The sequence below is a fragment of the Triturus cristatus genome, chromosome 10, assembly GCF_964204655.1.
Source record: "Triturus cristatus chromosome 10, aTriCri1.1, whole genome shotgun sequence".
NCBI lineage: Eukaryota > Metazoa > Chordata > Amphibia > Caudata > Salamandridae > Triturus > Triturus cristatus.
Window position 1 is genome coordinate 782,147,017 of NC_140593.1, and position 19,666 is coordinate 782,166,682.

The 19,666-nt window shown below is 50.0% G+C and overlaps 1 protein-coding gene and 1 pseudogene across 3 annotated transcripts in view; one reads left to right on the plus strand and one right to left on the minus strand.

The window, feature by feature from the left end:
• Positions 1-19,666, minus strand: part of USP7 (ubiquitin specific peptidase 7) — a 1,511,465-nt gene that overhangs the window by 799,557 nt on the left and 692,242 nt on the right. The gene's annotated exons all lie outside the window — the stretch shown is intronic.
• On the plus strand, positions 2,732-3,392 carry LOC146789992 (N-alpha-acetyltransferase 50 pseudogene; annotated as a pseudogene). The gene has a single exon (XR_014969888.1). The product of XR_014969888.1 is annotated as an N-alpha-acetyltransferase 50 pseudogene (transcript).

A 19,666-nucleotide genomic window follows, 5' to 3' on the forward strand; every position in this document is an offset into this window, starting at 1 on the left:
TTTCTAAGTGTCAACTTTTGAAATACAAAAATATTCTTTAATATCATACAAACTACAAAAACGTAATTACTTACCTGTTTTAAGTAGATGTCCCAGTGCTGAATCTAGGAGTCCAGCCCTGGATTACAAAAGTAACGCAAAACTAACATACCTGCAATTTACAGGAAAAGCCTATGTATTTCAATCTACTGGTCCAAAAAGTTTCTAAGTGTGGACCTTTGAAATCAGAAAATATTCTTTAAAAATCGTACAAACTACGAGTACGTAATTACTTACCTCTTTTAAGTAAATGTCCCAGTGTTGAACCTAGGAGTCCTGCATTGGATTACAAGAGTAACGCAAAAGTAATTTTACATGCATTTACTTTAAAAAGCCATTCATTTCAATGTACTGCATTTACCAAGTATTGCAACCTACTGCATAACCTGTAAAGCAAATCAAGTACAATCTTCATTGCTTTTTAAAACGGTTAACAAGTAACTTATTACTGAAAATAATTGAATGCTTACCTTTATCAGGCTTGCTTGGTTCTTATAAAATAACAGTATATCTTTTTATACAAAAACTGGCCTAGAGTTCAGTTCCCGAGTGTGTGAAATCATTTGCTGACTAAGTGTGTACATCAATTGCTAAACAGCGTCCTCTGATACTGCCTTACTGCTCGACCAAGCTACCACTTTATAGAGTAAGGTTCTATCTAACTTTAACCTCTGCCAAACCTCTGGAGACCCTTGGACTCTATACACACTATACCTCACTTTGGTACAGTATATATAGAGCCAGTTTCTTACAGTTAGCCACCGCTGCAATTGTTGTGCAGTGCCCTCCGAGACGGGACGCAATCGGACAGATTTCCCGGATGCTGTGCCCACTGCAGAGCCTGCATATGCCACCTAGCATGATCGATCAGCATGATGCAGGAGGCCATGAGGCCCAAAAGCCTCAGGGTCATTCTGACCGAAACCCAGGACAGAGGCTGAAAGAGCGGAATCATAGCTAGAATATCCCAGACTCGCTGTTCAGGAGGATAGACCAGAAACTGTGTAGTGTCCAGAACCGCTCCGATGAAGAGGAGCTTCCGAGAGGGAATCCGGTGCGAATTTGGCACAATGAAGGAGAACCCCAACATATGCAGGTCGGCCATAGTCTGGAGGTGGGAGACAACTGCCTGGTGCGAACCCGCCTTTAACAACCAGTGGTTAAGATAGGGCAAGACTGAAAAACAAGTTACTTACCTTCGGTAATGATATATCTGTAAGAAACATTAATTAGTTCCTTACCTTAGAATATCCCCAGGCGTCAGGCTGGATTCGGAAAGCTGCGTCAGCAATACCCTTGCGAGTCATTAGGCGTCTTCTGCGGCTCCACGTCAGGCGTTGTGATCACCGGGATGACGTCGGATTACTTAGACGCCGCCCTCGGCACAGACGTCAGTTCTTCTACATAGTTTTCCGCGCCAGGAACGCAGAGCCATGCAAGAGACCAACACTAGTGCCATAAATCTAGGGCCCTGAAAGGGATGACCTTAACCCTTGATGTCAGTTCGCAGAACGGGGGGGGATGGGTGGGGCGGTAAGGAATATAACTAATGTTTCTTACAGATATATCTGAAAGAAACATGTTAGTTAGATTCCTTAACTTAGAATAGATACCCCAGCAATACCAACACCGGTGGTGGTTCTGCGAACCAAGTTCACACCAGGAAGTCCTGGAGAATGGAGCAGCCAAAGAAGCAGTCTCTCCGGACTTGGATGCCCAGGCAGTAATGCTTTGCAACTGTGTGCAGCGAGGCCCGTCCCAGGGCAGTAGTAGCCGCTGTGGCCCGGGTGGAATGGGCCCTCAGCCCCACAGGAGGCTCCTTCTTAGCCAAGAAATAACAGTCCTAATGCACAAAATGACACACCGAGAGATGGTCCGTCTGTGCACTGCCCGCCCCTTCTTAGTGCCCACGTAGCCAACGAAGAGTTGGTCGTCCACCCGGAACGGTTTCGTGCGGTCCAGATGGAAAGAGCACACGTTTCGGGTCCCGACGGTGGAGCCTCTCTTCCTCCTTCGAGGGAGGCGGAAAGAAGGTGGGCAAAGTAACAGACTGAAAGGAAGTTACCACCTTAGGGAGAAAGGAAGGACGAGTCCTGAGAACAACCTCGTGCGGATGGACAGAGAGAAAAGGAGGTTTAGAAGAAAGAGCCTGGAGCTCACTCACCAGTCTGGCCGAGGTGATGGCAACCAGGAAAGCAGTCGTAAGAGTCAGAAGGCGAAGACGACAATTATGAAGTGAGTCAAAGGGAGCGCACATCAGATATGTCAATACTAGATTCAAATCCCACTGAGGCATTACGAAAGGGACAGGAGGAAACATGTGAGTAATGCTTTTAAAGAATCTATTAACAGGGGACTTGAAAAGAGAAGGCTGATCAGGAAGCCGTAAGAAAGCAGAAACAGCTGAAAGATATCCCTTGAGGGTGCCCAGAGCAGAGCCCTGCTGGGCCAGGGAAAGAAGAAAAAGGGGTGGAAAGGGGATCCACAGCCTTTTCTGTGCACCATGCCACAAATTTGTTCCACCTGCAGCCGTATACGTTTTAGTGGAGGGACGCCTGGCAGCCAGAATGACATCACAGACTTCAGGAGGAAAGTCAAATGGCATCAACTGTCGCCGCTCGCAGGAGGCGGGCCGGGTGAAAGGTCAGGTGTGTCTGGCTGGAGAGTGAAGAGCACCATCCACATGTGGAGGGAGAGTGCGGAGAAGGAGGCCTCACCCCGGCGCATTGCCCCAAACTGCAGGCCGTAATCGGTCACCCGCGTGCCGCGGTGCTCCGCGGGAGCCTAGTACCTTCTAGAAGTTTCCCTGAGGGCTCAGCACAATGAAGGGTAGCCGCATCGAGCTGGGGGATGTCACGCCACACAACATCAAGCAGCTGAAGAGGTTAAACCAGGTCATCTTCCCAGTTAGTTACAATGACAAGTTCTACAAGGAGGTGTTGGAGGTTGGGGAGCTGGCAAAACTCGCTTATTTCAATGACATTGCAGTAGGTGCTGTATGCTGTAGGGTGGATCACTACCAGAATCAAAAGAGACTCTACATCATGACGCTGGGTTGCCTTGCACCCTACCGCAGGCTAGGTATAGGAACAAAAATGTTGAATCTTGTCTTAAACATATGTGAAAAGGATGGCACCTTTGACAACATTTATTTGCACGTCCAGATCAGCAACGAATCAGCAATCTACTTCTACAGAAAGTTTGGTTTTGAGATTATTGAGACAAAGAAAAACTATTACAAGAGGATAGAACCGGCAGATGCTCATGTGCTACAGAAAAACCTCTAAACACCTTCCCTTGGCCAGAATGCAGATGTGCAAAAGACCGACAATTAACTGCCTATATGTATATAATCAGTGAACACTCTTTTTTGCACTTGCTTATCGCCAAAGAGGCTCGTCAAAAGCAAAATTTTCCACTTCCCTTTCTTAAACATAGTTGCTTAAGATTCTATTCTGCCTTCGCTGACCCCCTCACAAAATTGAAATATTTTACTGTGGACTGTAAACTCACTTATTTTCTGGTCATATTTTAAAATGTACTATGGGCCTTGTTGGCAAAGGGTGTGTGTTTGCTTTGGTTTTGGGATGAGGAAGTGTGTTCACAAAAATAGATTTTGTCTATAGATATTACTATTTGGGGAGAAGTGAGGTGTGGCATGTTGAGTATTTTTCTGCTTTCACATTGAAGGGCAGAGCTTAGACATATCTATATGTATTTATAAAAGATGAAAGATTTAGCACTATCTAGTCTTCTCATTCACACATGGAGCCAAGAGTTTCTCCAAACAACAAGATGGACTTTGTTACGCACTCCACCCCTATGAGCATTTCGGCAAGATTAATATTTAACTTGAAACTGTTAAAATGAAAACAGTTTTAAACATTGCAGTTTGATAAAAAAAAAAAACGGTCGCCGCTCAATCTCCACACATGAAGGTGTAGGCTGGACAGGTTTGGGTGGAGGACCGTCCCCTGCTGCTGCGACAGAAGGTCTTCCTGAAGAGGCAGTCGAATCGGGGGATCGATTGACAGACTGAGTAGCTCGGGATATCACTATCTTCGTGCCCAATCCAGAGCCACAAGGATGACTTGGGCCCGGTCGCGCCTGATCTTCAGCACTCTGGGCAGAAGTGGTATAGGCGGAAAGGCGTACAACAGACCACAACTCCACTCATGAAGAAAAGAGTCACCTAGCGAGTGCCACAGAACTGATGACATTGTGCGTTCTCTTCAGTGGCGAAGAGATTTAACAAAGGCTCTCCCCACTGCCGAAAGAGGCCTCGCGCCAAGTCCAAGTTGAGACGCTATTCGTGATCCATCATGCACCGGCGGCTGAGTTCGTCCGTTCTGGCGTTCAGAGAACCTGCCAGGTGTTGAACCACCAGGGTGATGCCCCGAAGTTTCAGCCATCTCCAGGGGTGCAGAGCCTCCTAACAAAGGGTCCACGACCCCACCCCGCCCTGTTTGTTGCAATTCCACATGGCGGTGGTGTTGTCTGAACACCTGCACCACACTTCCCCGAACAAAGGGAAGGAATGCCTTCAGTGCAAGCCGGAACGCCCGCAGCTCCAATAGGTTGATATGGAGCCACGACTCCGCCAGAGGCCTCTGATCTCCGCCTCTCCCATGTGGCCCCATCCCAGGAGGGACGCATCAGTCACCACTAGGTGCTCCGGTTGGGGAAGGGAGAGAAATCTGCCACTGACCCAATTGCAGTCCGAGAGCCACCACTGCCACTGCCTTGCAGTGCCCTCCAAGATCAGGACATGGTCGGACAGGTTGCCCCGATGTTGAGCCCACTGGAACTTCAGGTCCCACTGCAGAGCCCGCATTCGCCACCTGGCGTGATGTACCAGCAGGATGCAGGAGGCCATGAGACCCAGCAGCCACATACCCAACCTGACCGAAACCCTGGATAAAATGTGAAAGATCGGAACCAGAGCCTGAATATCCCGAACCCGCTGTTCCGGAGGATAGACGCAAAACCGTGCCAAGTCCAGAACCGCTCCGATGAAAAGGAGCTTCTGGGAGGGACTCCGATGCGACTTAGGCACGTTGATGGAGAACCCAAGCAAATGCAGGAGGTCGCCTAAAGTCTGGAGGTGGGAGACTACTGCCTGGGGCGAGCCCGCCTTCAACTACCAGTCGTCGAGATAGGGGAAGACTGGAACCCCTAATCTGCGTAGATGAGCAGCGACCACCGCCATCACATGCGTGAACACCCGAGGGGTACTGGTGAGGCCGAAGGGGAGCACGGTAAACTGAAAGTGCTCGTGGCCGACCGTGAACCGCAGGTAATGTCGGTGGGCCGGCAGGACGAGGATGTGGAAATACGAGTCCTGCAAGTCCAACGCTACCATCCAGTCTCAAGAGTCTAGGGCAGCCAGAACCTGAGCTAAGGTGAGCATCTTTAACTTTTCCGGTCGGAGGAAGGCGTTGATGCTCCTGAGGTCCAAGACAGGGCGTAGGCCCCCTTTACCCTTCTTGGGAACCAGAAAGTAGTGGTAACAACCACCCCGACCTACTTCTGGGCCAGGAACGCACTCGATGGCCCCCTTGGCCAAGAGGGCCGTAACTTCCTCCTTCAGAACTTGCAAGTGATCCCCCGAAATGCGGTGGTACTGCGGTGGCATGGCTGGAGGGGTCGCCTTGAAGGGGAGGGCGTAGCCGCTTCGGACGATTTGTAGCACACACCTGTCCGACGTGATGGTACGCCAGTGGAGCAGGTGAGGGCGAACCCTGCCTCCCACTGGCGTGGAATGGGCCTGAAAGGTCGGACAAGAAAGGCTATGAGGCAGATGCTGCTGGGGCAGATGTGGGCTGACCGGCTCTCTGTCCCCCTGCTCCGCCTTTGCGGAAACCACGTCCGCGACTGCATTGAAACTGGTTCTGCGGCCAGACAGACGTGTGGGGGCGCCCCTTCCTTGGCCACAAAATGGGCGAAAAGCTGAAGTTTGCGGGCGCGGGGTCGAGGCCCAAGGACTTGGCCGTAGCCCTGGAGTCCTTAAAGAGCCCCAGCGCACTATCCGCTTTGTCGCCAAAGAGGCGACGGCCATCGAAGGGCATGTCCATGAGGGTGCTCTGGACATCCTGGGAGAAATTTGTGGATCTCAGCCAGGCGAATCGCCACGGTCGTCGCAATCGCTCTACCTAGCGAGTCCGTGATGTCAAGCCCACATCGAATCTAGTACCGTGCTGCATCTCGCCCCTCAGCAAGAGCCTGGAGTGACTGTGGAGGGCTTGGACCAGGTGCCCATCAGAACGACAGTCAGCGCTTCACTGAACTGCAGTAGAGGCTCCGAGGAGCTTACTGACGGTTGAAGCACTTCGGTGAGGAGCTTAGTCCTCACGGCCGCTGCAGGAAGCTCCAAATGAAGGGCTTCGGCAGCCCTGCGCAGCACCACAGAATAGGTAGCACCCTCCTCCGTAGCCACGGAGGGAGGAGAGATGAAGCCAGTGTCAGGGGAGGTGTCGAGACAACTGGCATCCCCCAGCTCTTCTGCCCAGTCCTGAGCAAACTGGCACTGCTGTGCCAGAGGGCCCTCAGACCCCTCCCAGTCGTTCCAGTCATCCGACTCCTGGTAGACAGGCTAAAAGGTCGGAGCTGGGCGGTAGATGAATTGCTCATCCATCGGCGCCGCTCAGGTGCCGGACCCGGACTGAACCTGGGGACGACGACGTCCGAAGACTGCGCTGGGGGCGGCACCGCAGCGGTCGTCGCCAGCAGAGGGATTGTAAGGTCAACCGGGATCCAGGCCTGGATCCCATGGGAGCCTGCGGTGTCGGGACCGAAGTAGACGGCTACAGGGCGGAGCCACCGGCTCACTAGGCCTCCCAGTCGGACCTGCGGGGCCCGAAGGCGCGCCGGCAGACCTCGACGGCCGAGCGAGACTCCTCATGGCCACGAGGAAGTCTCGGATCTCGCCCAAAGTCGCATTAGACCAAGGGACCGGAGGGTATGGAACCGGTTGAGACTCCTGCAGCTCCGACGGAGCCGCGCGGGTGGTGCCACCCGAACCCTCAGCTGAGTCGCACGACCGTCGAGGGGCGTCAGAAGAGCGATGTCACCTCTTCGACTTCTTACTGTCCTCGACTTACTGGAATGCGAGGACTTCGATCCCGACGAGTGGTGATTGCTGCGGCTCCGCGACCGGTCACTCGACCTACTCGACTGGGACCTTGAGCAGTGCAGAGCCGACTGCCAGATCTCAAGCTGATTGCGGGACCGCTCCCGTCTAGCCTTCGCAGTCAAAGCCCGGCAGTCGAGGCACGACTCAGCATCATGGTCGGCCCCAAGGCAGTAGAGACACAGACGGTGTTGATCTGTGACCAACATCAGGCAGTGACAGGCGTCGCATGGTTTAAACTCGGGCATCCCTACCGGCACCAGGAGTCGAGGTCGACTCGAAAGAAGAACCAAAAAAGTTCAAAAAGTGACTAAAGGGTATGCTCTTCCCGGATCTGCCCTTACTGGCGCGAAAAAGAAGAACTGACGTCAGCGCGCGAGGGCTGCGTCTAAAAACTCAAACGGCGTCATCCCGGCGCTCATGACGCGGAGCCGCAGACGACGCCTAGCGATGCGCAAGGGTATTGCCGATGAAAATCTTTCCGAATCCAGCCTGACGCCTAGGGATATTCCAAGGTAAGGAATCTAACGCGTTTCTTTCAGATACCCCCTGATCTGCACAGGTGAGCTGAGCCCACCGCCATCATTTTCTTGAACACCGTAGGGGCGCTGGTAAGCCCAAAGGGGAGCACTGTGAAATTAAAGTGCTCGTGGCCTACCGTGAACCGCAGGTAACGTCGGTGGGCCAGCAGGACGGGGATATGAAAATAAGCATCCTGCAAGTCCAACGCTACCATCCAGTCTTGCGGGTCGAGGGCGACAAGACCTGAGCAAGCATCAACATCTTGAACTTCCCCTTCCGGAGGAAGCAATTGTCGTCCCTGAGGTCCAAGATAGGACGCAGTCCCTTGTTCTTCTAGGGAACAAGAAATTAGGAGTAGCAACCACGACCTACTTCTGGGACAGGAACGTGCTCAAAGGCTCCCTTGGCCAAGAGAGCCATAACTTTGTGTTGGAGAAGGGCCAATGATCCTTCGACATGCGGTGGTATCGCGGTGGCATAGCAGTATCGAAGGGGAGGGAGCAGTGCCTTCGGACTATTTGCAAAACCCACCTGTCCGAAGTGATGGTGCTCCAGTGGGGGAGGTGATGGCAAATCCTTCCGCCCATTGGCATTTGATGGACCTGAAAGGTCAGACTAGGAGGGTATGGCGGCTGCTGCTGAGGGGGTGGTTGGTGGACTGGCCCGCCTGCTGACCCCCGGAGCCACGACGTTGGTTCTCACATCCCCGGCCCGTGAAGGTTGGGTAACGAATAGTTTACCTGTCGGTGTAGTTTTGCAGCTTGAAGATATTTCTGGATTCACTATGCTGTACATTATTCCGCGGTCTGGTGTTTGGGGCCGGAATCGTAGTCTTTCTTTGTAGCCCAGGTGGGCGTCGATGTCCCACCATTTGGTGTACTTCTCGTGACGTTGGCATGCTTCCTGCGGAAGTCCCACCTTGGTGCGCCATCTTCGGGTTCTTTTTTCCCCCTTTTTTTTTTTAACCCTAGGCGTTCTTTAGTATTTTCCTTTTTCAATGTATCCACTTTCAGTATTCTTTTGTTCTTTAACTCTGTCCTTCCACCTTCCTCTCCTGCCTCATCTTTCTGGCGAGGGTGGGTGGGTTCGCTAGTGAATCCAGAAAGATCTTCAAGCTGCAAAACTACACCGACAGGTAAGAAACTATTTGTTTTGCAGCGTGAATCTTTCTGGATTCACTATGCTGTGCATAGACTTTGTAGCGGTTTGTCATCTTTGTGGCAGCTGGGTGGAAGATAAGCGTTTGTCGTTGAATATATGTTGGAAGCACCCTTTGCCCTACTTGTGCTTCCTTGTTCATTTGTATATCCACGCAGTAGTGCTTAGTGAACGAATGTACTGAAGCCCATGTTGCCGCCAGGCATATGTCTTGAATGGGTGTGTTTGCCAGAAAGGCAATCGTTGCTCCCTTCTTTCTCTTGGAGTGGGCCCGTGCCCCCTCCGTTAGCTCTTGCCCTGCCTGTTTGTGGTAGAATTGTATCGTTAGTGCGATCCATCGCGCATAGGTGCTTTTTGTTACTGGTTTACCCAGGAAGCTGGTTGCGAAGGACACAAAAAACTGCTTGGTTTTCCTATGCTCCTTTGTTCTCTCGATGTAGTGCATCACCGCTCTTCTAGCGTCTAGTGAGTAGTGCCCTCTCTGCGCTTGTGACTGGGTTTTGAAAGAAAATAGGTATTTGAATAGTTTGGTTCATATGGAATGCTGACACGACCTTAGGCATGAAGTGTGGGTCAGTCCTCATTACGACTCGGTCCTTGTGTATTTGGATGTAGGGCTCTTGCAGCGTTAACGCTTGCAGTTCGCTCACTCTGCGCAGCGAGATTATTGCTACCAGAAAGGCTGTTTTCATGGTCAGCATTTGTAGTGAGGCCTTGTGGATGGGCTCAAAGGGCGCCTTCATAAGTTCCGTCAGGACTATGTTGAGGTTCCATGCCGGCGACGGAACCCTCTTTGGTGGCGCTATCCTTTTTGCCCCTTCGAGGAATCTCTTTACTACCTGAGAGGTAAAGAAACTTCCCCCCCCGTCTCACCTAGCGTGTAAGCTACGATCGCCGCTAGGTGGACTCTTAGCGACGACGAGCATAGATTAGCCTTTAGTAGGTGTGTGAGGTATCTAAGCACCGTTGATTCCCTGGTCATTTTATTTTGCATCTTAGTTCTGCTGCACCATATTGAAAACCTTTTCCATTTATCCCCATAGCATTTCCGTGTTGTTGGCCTCCTTGCCTCCCGTAGCACTCGCATAGTGCTTTGAGGTAGCTTAAGGTGTGCGAACTCCAAGTCCTCAGGAGCCAAGCCGCTAGGCTGAGGCTCTCTGTAGGTGAGTAAGTCTTTTATTCTTGCGAATTTGTGTGGGGGCCCCTGCGCCATTTCCACTATGTGCAAGTGCCATGTCTGTCTTGCTCACAGTGGTGCCACTAGGATCAGCATCATGTTGCTGGTCCTGCACTTGTTGGGTACCCTGTGTATCAGTGGTATCGGTGGAAAAGTGTAGGCAAATGTTCTTGACCAACTTATCCATAGGGCATTCCCCTGGGATAGTTTTCCTGGTTGTCTGGATGCAAAGTTTTGGCATTTTGCATTCAGGTGTGTTGCAAACAGGTCTATTGTCGGTGTGCCCCACCTCTTGAATAGTTTTTGTGTTTCCTGCCCATTGAGTTCCCACTCGTGGGATGCTGAAGTCTGCCTGCTGAGCCAGTCTGCTTCTACATTGTCCTTCCCCAGTAGGTCTATGGCCAGCAGGTCTATTTTGAGCGTGATGGCCCATCTCCAAATTTCCTGTGCCAGGTTGGACAGAGGGAACAATTGTGCCCCTCCCGCTTGTTTATGTAGAACATAGTTGTAGTATTGTCCGTTTGTATCAACACCCTTTGGTTGTACAGTTTTTTCTGGAAGGTCTTCAGTGCTAGCAGTACGGTCTTTAATTCCAGATAGTTGATGTGTCTGACCGCATCTGCTGGAGCCCACAGACCCCCTCACTGAGCTTTTTCATATGTGCTCCCCATCCTATCTGGGATGCGTCTGTGGTGATAGTCATTGTTGGGCTTGGTGGTGTTAAGGGCTTCCCTATTGTTATGTTCTCCCTGTTCCACCATGCTATCTCTTCTTGCACTGCGTGCGTTACAACAACTAGATCCTTCCAACTTCCGTTTGCTTGTGACTATTGCTGTTGCAGCCATTCCTGGAATGGTCTCATGTGTAGGCGTACATTGGGAACTAGGTGAATGCATGACGCCATCACCCCCATGATCTTGCTCGCTGTTCTCACTGTCAGAGCTCACCCCTTCTGGTAGAGGTGCATCTCCTACAGCAGGGCTAGTGTCCTCTTCTCGCTGGGCATCACCGTTTTCTTTATGGTGTTGATCTGCGTCCCCAGGAAGATCTTCACATGTTCTGGTTCCATTGATGATTTCCCCCAGTGTATTGAAAACCCCAGCTTTGTCAGTGTCCTTGTGACGCGCTGTGCGTGTTCCTCGCATTTTTCGCATGAACTTGCCTTTATTAGCCAGTCATCGAGGTAAGGATACACATGAATTCCTTCCCTCCGCAGGTACGCTGCTACTGCTGCAAGGCATTTGGTGAAAACCCTTGGTGCGGACTTTAGACCAAATGCCAAGGTTGTGAATTGGTAGTGATCCTTGTTGATGGTGAACCTTAACAGATTGTGCTGCCTGTTCATTGGGATGTGCAGGTAGGCATCTTTGAGATCCACGGTGGACATGAAGTCTCCGTCTGTCATTTGTGGGAGTAATTCTTGTAGGGATGTCATTTTTAATTTTTGCGTCCTTCCGTACTGGTTTAGGAATCGTAGATCCAGGATGGGTCTTAGTGTTGGTCTACCTTTGGTACCAGGAAGTAGTTTGAGTACACTCCCTTGTTCCTTTCTTTGAAAGGTACCGGCTCTATGGCCTCCTTTTAGCTCTTGTCCCGAGTGTTCCCTTCTCTTTGGTTTTTTGTTTGGGGGTCTCCTTTCCAACTCTATGCAGTATTCGTACTGTAGGATGTTGAGTATCCATTTGTCCGTTATTTTTCTCCATTCTTGGAGGAAAAATCTAAGTCTGCCGCCGACCGGTGTTGCATGCTCGTAGGCGTTTGGTTCGTGTAACCCTCTTTTGTTGGTTTCTTTGTGCTCTACCCTTGGAGGGTTGTTGTGGGTGAGCACCCTCCTCCGTGCGAAGTCACTTTGAGGCGGGTTGGTCTCCCCCTCTTCTCCTTTGGCCTCGTCCGTTCCCCCTACTGCGAAAGGACTGGCCCAGAGGCTGGTACTGCCAGTTCTGTTTCTGCTGCCCCGGTTGTCCGTGACCCTTGCCGGCCTTGCTGGAATGTTTGATGCAACGTTCCCAGCTGGTTTCCTCCCCTTCCGTAAGGTCTCCGTGTCGGGGTACCTCTTCTCATCCCTCTGAACTGCAGGGCCCCCATGGACCTTGCCGTCTCATTCTCTTTTTTGAGTTGGGTGAGTTTCTCATCGACTGGTGCCCCAAACAGCGTTTCTCCGTTGAAAGGGGTGTTCAGGATGTTGTTCTGTACCTCTTGCTTGAATCCTGAAATTGAGCCAGGCCTGTTTCCTTTCAGTGATTCCTATTGCCATCAGTCTGCTTGATGTCTCTGCCCCGAACGCTGTTTTAAGGCATGAATTTGCTATATTCCTCCCCTCTTCCACTAGCTCTTTGTTGGTATGGCTCGGGGAGATGCTTTATTAGGTCCCCCATTTCGTCCCAATGTTGGTACTGGTGCCTGTTCAGTAGTGCATTGGAGTTTGCAATGCGCCAACGCATTGCCGCGTTTCTCTCTATTTTTCTGCCAGTGAGGTCCATCCTTCTGCTCTCCTTGTCAGGAGGTGGTCCAGAGGTTGCCGGAACATTGGCCCTTTTTCTGGCTGTAGATGCGATAATGGAGTCTGCTGTGACAGATCCCCTGATGTATGGAGGGTCCTGGGAGGAGTCTTTATATTTTTCTCTGTTCTGGGTGTGATGGATCTGCATGTTGCAGGTTCCTTGAACGCCTCCTTCCCCTGGTTCATGACACTCTGAAGCATGGGGAGGAACTGGCTCCTAGTGTGGATGGGGAGCAGTGTCTCGAGTAATAAGTCCGCTTTCGTTTTTTCCTCCTCTAGTTTCACGCCAAAAGCTGCAGCTGCACTCTTTACGACCAAGTTGTAAGCCCCAATATCATCTGGCGGCGAAGGCCTCGAAGGATAAATCTCCACGGGCTCTTCTGGATTTTCGGCGTCGAGGTCCTGCCATTCCAGGTCTTGTGTCGTCGACGGCGCCGAGCCGTAGTTCGATTGCTGTTCCTCCTCCTCTTCTCCCTCATAGTAGAGATCATCTTGCTCTTCTTCAGGAGTTTTCGACTGCTCTTCGGCGTCGAACTCGTCCTGCTCTTCAACCTAGACGATAATAGTCGGTGGTTTTGTCAGGATTGTGAATTTCTTCCATCTTCTCGTCAAACTCCTTCCTTTGAAGGATGCTCTCCATCTCCGCCCCGAGCCTTCTCTTTTTCTTCTCCATGTCGGAGGCATGTTCGGCATAGATTGCTGGCCTTTGATGGAGCTTGCGTCAACGAGACCTTGTCCTTTGTCGAACGCCCAACCTCGTGGGCCTGTTTCGACGAACTTTGTTTTTCGGCGGCCTTCGGCACCTGGGAGTCCTTCTCGAAGGATCCGCTGGGCCTTTCGTCATTGGATCAACTCGCAGTCGTCGAAATTTTCGGCGCCGGTGTTCCCTTCGAGGACTTAGACTCTGGTTTTCGGGAGTCAGTCTCTGTTTTTCAGGGCCCTTTTGGGGTTTTTGTGCTCGAAGTCTCTCCTACCTTGTCAAACGTCTTATCGGTCTCTGCGACCGTGAAATCATCAGGTCCCTCGGCGACGTTGTCTTCATCGTCGGTGGAGAGGCCCAGGTCATACAGAGACAGGGCCTTACCCTTGCCTTCCATGTTGTAGTTTGCTCTCCTCTGCCTCTCTCTCACCCCGAGTGTCTTCGGTGTGAAGGCGGAGCAGGCGTTGCAGTCTTTGCTCTCGTGGTCGATTAGCAGTCAAAGGTTGCAGACCGGATGTTGGTCCTTCTGTGCGTATTTGTGGTGGCAGTTACGGCATAATTTAAAAGGTGTTTTGTCCATTCCTGCGCTCAGTGTCCCTGAGTGCGCATTCTCCGTTGGACGTCGAAGATCGAGGTTTTCCTCCTTCTTCGTCGTCCCGGCTCGATGTTCTTCCTGTCTGTAGTCTCCTTTAATTTTCCTTCGATGAAACTCGTGCTCTTCTTTCTTCGTCAAAAGACTCTGGAGCTTCTCGGTGACGATCCAGACCCAACCACGAAAAAAATAATCTGGAGATGGCGCACCAAGGTGGGACTTCCGCAGGAAGCATGCCGACGTCACGAGAAGTACACCAAATGGTGGGACGTCGACGCCCACCTGGGCTACAAAACAAAAAAAAAAAAGACAAAGACTACGATTCTGGACCCAACCACCAGACTGCGGAATAATGCACAGCATAGTGAATCCAGAAAGATTCACGCTGCAAAACTTGCAGCGGCCTGTGGCCCTGTGTGGGACGTAGCAGGGCACCCCTTCCGTAGCCACGAAAGAGGCAAAAAGCAGACTGCGCCAGACGAGAGGTGAGGCCCAAGGACTTGGCCGTAGCCCGTGAGTCCTTAAAGCACTTTAGGACGTTGTCTGCTTTGTCGCCAAAAAGGCGACGGCAATCAAAGGGCAGGTCCATCAAGGTGTTCTAGACATCCCCTAAAAAGCCAGTGGACCTCATCCAGGGGTAGCAGCAAAGCGCTACCGACGTTGAAATGGTCCTGCCCAGAGAGTCGGCGGTGTCCAGCCCACAACGGATAGTAAACTTGGCAGCATCTCATCTGGCGGCGACAGCCTTGGAGAGCACTGTCCAGGCCTCCTCCGGACACTGAGGAAGCACTTGCGCCACCATATCCAACACAGAGTGCAAATATCGGCCCATGAGACATGCGGTATTTACGGACCGCAGCCCTAAGCTGGCGGAAGAGAAAGGAAAATGCTACTTACCAGTATGCATCTGTTGGCATGTAGAGCTGTAGATCCACACACTTATGCATAGATCGCCATGTGGTGTTGGGCCCGGATGTTTGCACTTTGTTGTTGTCCTGGAAAGTCTTTGGAAGTCACAGGATAGGTAGCTCCTCCTTTGGACAATAGTGTGCATGGGCATCGACTCCATCAGATTGATTTTTCGCCAAAAGGGAAATGGAGTTTTGTAAGGAAAAGCGGTCCATGTATGTTGTATCTAAATAAGATAATACCGGAACAGATAAAAGGTAGCAGGGTAGGCGTGTGTGGATCTACAGCTCTACATGCCAATAACAGATGCATACCGGTAAGTAGCATTTTCCGTTCAAGGCATATGAGCTGTAGGTCACACACTTATCCATAGATTGCATAGCAGTACTCCTCCTTAGCAGCGACCACCAGTGTCTGTTGCAGTAGTTTGAAATAGAGTTTAAAGTACGGCTTGGCCCACACTACCTGCACATCTACACAATAGTGTTTTGTGAATGTGTGCGGTGTAGACCATGTAGCTGCTTTGCAGATATCATCTAGGGGAATGTTCCCTAAAAATGCCATTGAAGCCCCTATTTTTCAGGTAGAGTGGGCTTTAGAGGGAATAGATAGTGTTCACTTTGCTTTGTGGTAGCAAATTTGTATACATTTGATAATCCACCTTGCGATCCCAGATTTTGATATGGGATTGCCTTTATGTGGTGGTGAGAAGGATACCAAAAGTTTTATTTTTTTTATTACGAAAAGGTTTTGTCCTGTCAATATAATAAAGGAGTGCTCTTTTTACGCCTAGAGTATGAAGAGCTCTTTCTGCAACTGTTTGTGGTTGCGAGAAGAATAATGGCAACTCAGATGAAAAGGAGAGAGCTAACTTTAGGAAGGAATTTGGGATTTGTCCTGAGAACCACTCTGTTATGATGGAGTTGTAAAAATGGTTCTTGAATAGTTAGTGCTTGTGAAGCTGACTCTTCTAAGAAGTATTGGCCAAAAGGAAAGCGACTTTCCATGTAAGAAATTGTAGCTCGCATTCATGCAGAGGTTAAAATGGAGGGCCCATAAGTCTTGAGGACAATGTTTTAATTCCACACTGGTGAGGATGGTACCCTAGGAGGAATGATTCTATTAAGGCCTTCCATAAATGCTTTAATGGGAGGTACTCTGAACAATGACAAGTGCTGTCTATTTTGCAAGTAAGCTATGGCAGCGAGGTGTAACCTAATAGATGTGTATGCTATTTTACACCTTTGAAGATGTAGTAGGTAACATATGATGTGTTGAATACACATCTAAAGGATTGATGCTGTTATTACAGTATATTACAAATCTTTTCCACTTGGCTGCATAGCAGGATCTAGTGGTGGGGCGTCTAGCCTCTGATAACATTCATGCAGTAAGGGAGTAGGGTAAGGTAACCAAATTCTAAGACATCAGGAGCCAGATCGCTATGTTGAGCTGTGCTGGGTCCGGGTGTCTGATCTCTCCACGGATCTGTGTTAAGAGGCGTGGGGAGAGCTGTAGTTTGTGGTGTGGGACTATGGATAGTTCCATCAGTGTTGTGTACCATGGTTGTCTGGCCCATGTTGAAGCAACTAGGATGAGTGTCAGTGAGTGTTGCTACAGTGTGCGCACCACCACTGGACCAATTCATCCATATCGCATTGCCTTTGGAAGCTTGGGCATTTTGTGTTGTGTGGCAAAGAGATCTCTCTCTGGCTGCCCCCACATTTGGAAATACGGTTGAAGGACTTGTGGATGAAGTTCCCACTCGTGGATCTGTTGTGTCTGACGACTTAACAGATCCGCTATGCTGTTTTGGACTCCTGGAACGTGTTGGGCTAGGAATTTTTTTGTTTCAGGAATAGCCCACCTCCATATGCTCTACGCTAATTGAGAGAGCTGTAGGGAGTGTGTTCCGCCTTGTTTTTCTTTATAGTACATTGCGGTCATTGTCGGTGCAGACTGACAGCTTTGCCTGATATTTGTTTCAGGTATGATTTTAATGTCAGAAAAACTACTAGTAACTCCAGGTGATTGATGTGGAGTCACTTTTGGTGAGGTGTCCATTTGCCTTGCATGGTATGATATAAGAGATGAGCTCCCCAGCCAGTGAGCAATGCGTCTGCTGTTAGTACAATCTGTGGAACCAGCTTTATGAACAGTCGCCCTTTGGAAAGGTTTTGTGTGTTCCACCACTGCAGAGAGTGGTGTGCGCGGCCATCTATCAACACCAGAACTGTCAGCTGACCTTGAGCCTGGTTCCACTGACTTGCTAAGCATTCGTGTAGGGGACACGTGTGGAGTCTGGCATGAGGTACTATGAATATGCAAGAGGCCATCATCCCTATGAGCTGCATGAACACTAGCTGGAAGCGAGTGTTGTGGTTGGAATTTTGGAATGAGATTTTGTATGCTTGCTATCCTCGGTGGACTGATATGCAAGGCCTTTTGAGGTGTTTATTGTAGCACCGAGATACTGTTGTATGTGGGACGGTTTTAGGTGAGACTTAGATTGATGGTGAATCCTAAGTCGTGAAGTAGTTGGATTGTGGCGTGTGTGTGATTTACACACTGGCTGTATGACTTGGCTTTTATGAGCAAGTCGTCTAAGTTTGGGAAGACGTGAATTTGTTGTCTGCTTAGGTGAGCTGCAACTACTGCTAGACATTTTGTGAAGACTGAGTGCTGTGGTGACTCCGAATGGAAGAACCTCTAATTGGTAATGCCGACCATCGACTACAAATATGAGATATTTCTTGTGAGCGGGGTGAATGGGAATATGGAAGTAGGCGTCCTTGAGATCTCGGGTGGCAGGGAAATCGCCTTCTGTGAGCAGAGGAAGAACCTGTGGGAAGTGTGACCATGTGAAAATGGTCTGATTGTATGTGAAGAATTAGGGGTCTGAGGCCCAGGATGGGTCTCAGGATTCCATCCTTCTTTGGAATGAAGTAGTACAGGAAGTAAACTCCTGTGTTATGATGATGCAGGGGAACTGGTTCTATTGCATGTTTTTGTAGAAAGGAAAGAACTTCCTGCTTTAGCAGCGATAAATGTTCTGTTGACATTGGGCGCTGTCTCGGTGGTATGTTTGGGGGAGTAGAGGGGAGTTCTAGACCGTAGCCGGTTTGAATGATTTGTCTCAACCACCTGTCAGTAGTGATGTTGCTACAGACAGGTAGGAATTGTAGCAGTCTTCCCCCGACCGGAGTGGAATGGTCCGTGGGGAGTGGAGGGAAGTCAGTGTGGGGGTTGAGGCGGAGCGAGTATTGTTAGTTTTGCCTCTGCCTTTGTTATTATTGCCTCTGTAGCCTCTTCTATGATAACCTCTGGTAAAGGTTGTTTGGGTGGGACTTTTGTAGGATGTAGAGGGGTTGTCAGAGGAGTATCATCTGGAGGTGCCTCTATAAGAGGAGCGACAAAATGAACGGCTGGGAGCTTGCGACTGCAAGGCTCTCATTGATTTAGCCGGGTCGGTCTTTTTTTTCAGGTTTTCTAGAGATTAATCTACAGCAGGACCAAATAGATGCTCTTGATCAAATGGTTGGTTAAGTTTGGTATTTTGAACTTCTGGTTTAAACCCTGAAATGCGTAGCCATGCAGGTCTACGTAAAAGGACACTTGTGTTGATGGCTTGGGAGGCGGTGTCTGCCACATCTAGAGCACAACGAATGGAGGTGTTTGTTATAATATTACCCTCTTGTATGAGGTCGTTGACTTTTGCTTTGTATTTGTCTGAGAGGTGTTGTAATAGGGTTTCCAACTCATCGTAGTGTGCCTTATCGTATCTAGCCAGCAAAGCTTGTGTTGGTGATACGCCATATGTTGGCTGCTTGTGATGCTGTTAGTTTTCCAGAAGCGTCCAGGAGTTTTGACTCCTTGTCAGAAGGCGGAGCATCGTCCGATGTTTGTGAGTTAGCCCTCTTTCTGGTGTTGGACACCACTAAGGAATCCAATGGTATTTGTCCCTTGATGTAAACCGGGTCAAGCTTGGGCAGATTTGTATTTTTTCTCTATTTTGCAGTTAATAACCCTAGCCGGATCTTTTAACACTTCAGGTGCGTGTTTATTTACCCCTTTTAACATGGGGAGAACAGAAGTGGACCTTTGTGTCCATTAGAAGAACCTCCTCCACAGAGACTGTATGAAGAGCTGAAGAGCTACCCCGTGGTATTGTGCAGCTCTGTCAACGAGATGGGTGAAACCTATAGTGTCCTCTGGAGGGGAAGGTCTAGAGGGATAGATGTCTTGTGGCACATCAGGGACATCTGGCGTGCCATAATTGTCCCATGGGTCGCCTCGGTTGCAAGGCTGACTAGGATCCCCTAATGGTTCATCGTCTGCATTCCTCTACCCCCCCCCCCCCCCCCCCCCGTCCTTAAGTGTCATCATCGTCCTGAGGTGGAGGAGATGGTGAGGGGAGTGGAGATAGAGTAGGGGAGTGGTGTGGACGGGGAGGAGGAGGTGGAATCTGAAAAGATGTTGTCCATTGTTCTTTCCTTGGAACTGAGAGTTAGTTGACCTGTTTTTGGGTCTTTAAGAAGAGTTTTTTGCGTTGGATAAGGGCGAAATAATTCTTGTGGAGGTTGGTCTTTTGGTGCTGATTTTTTCCGTTCCGAAGGTTTGTGTGGCGCCGAATCTGGAGCTGATTTATGCTGTTTAGGCTTGGAAACTTGGGGTTTTTTGATTTCTGAAGGAGCCTGTGGAACCGGTTGTTTTTTCGGTTCCAAGGGTTTTTTCGGTTCCGTAGGCTGAGAACCTGTACTCTTCGGAAGTGGCTTTTTACTTGGTTCAGATTACTTTTTCCAGAGTCGAGGGGTCGGTACCAGTAGGTTTCGGTGCAGAGTACGTTGATGTTGAGCCAGTGGTCGGCATGGAGGGGGAAGACCGTTTCTTTTTGGGTGCTGCGGATTGGGTTTCGGCACTGACGACAAGCTGACTCGATC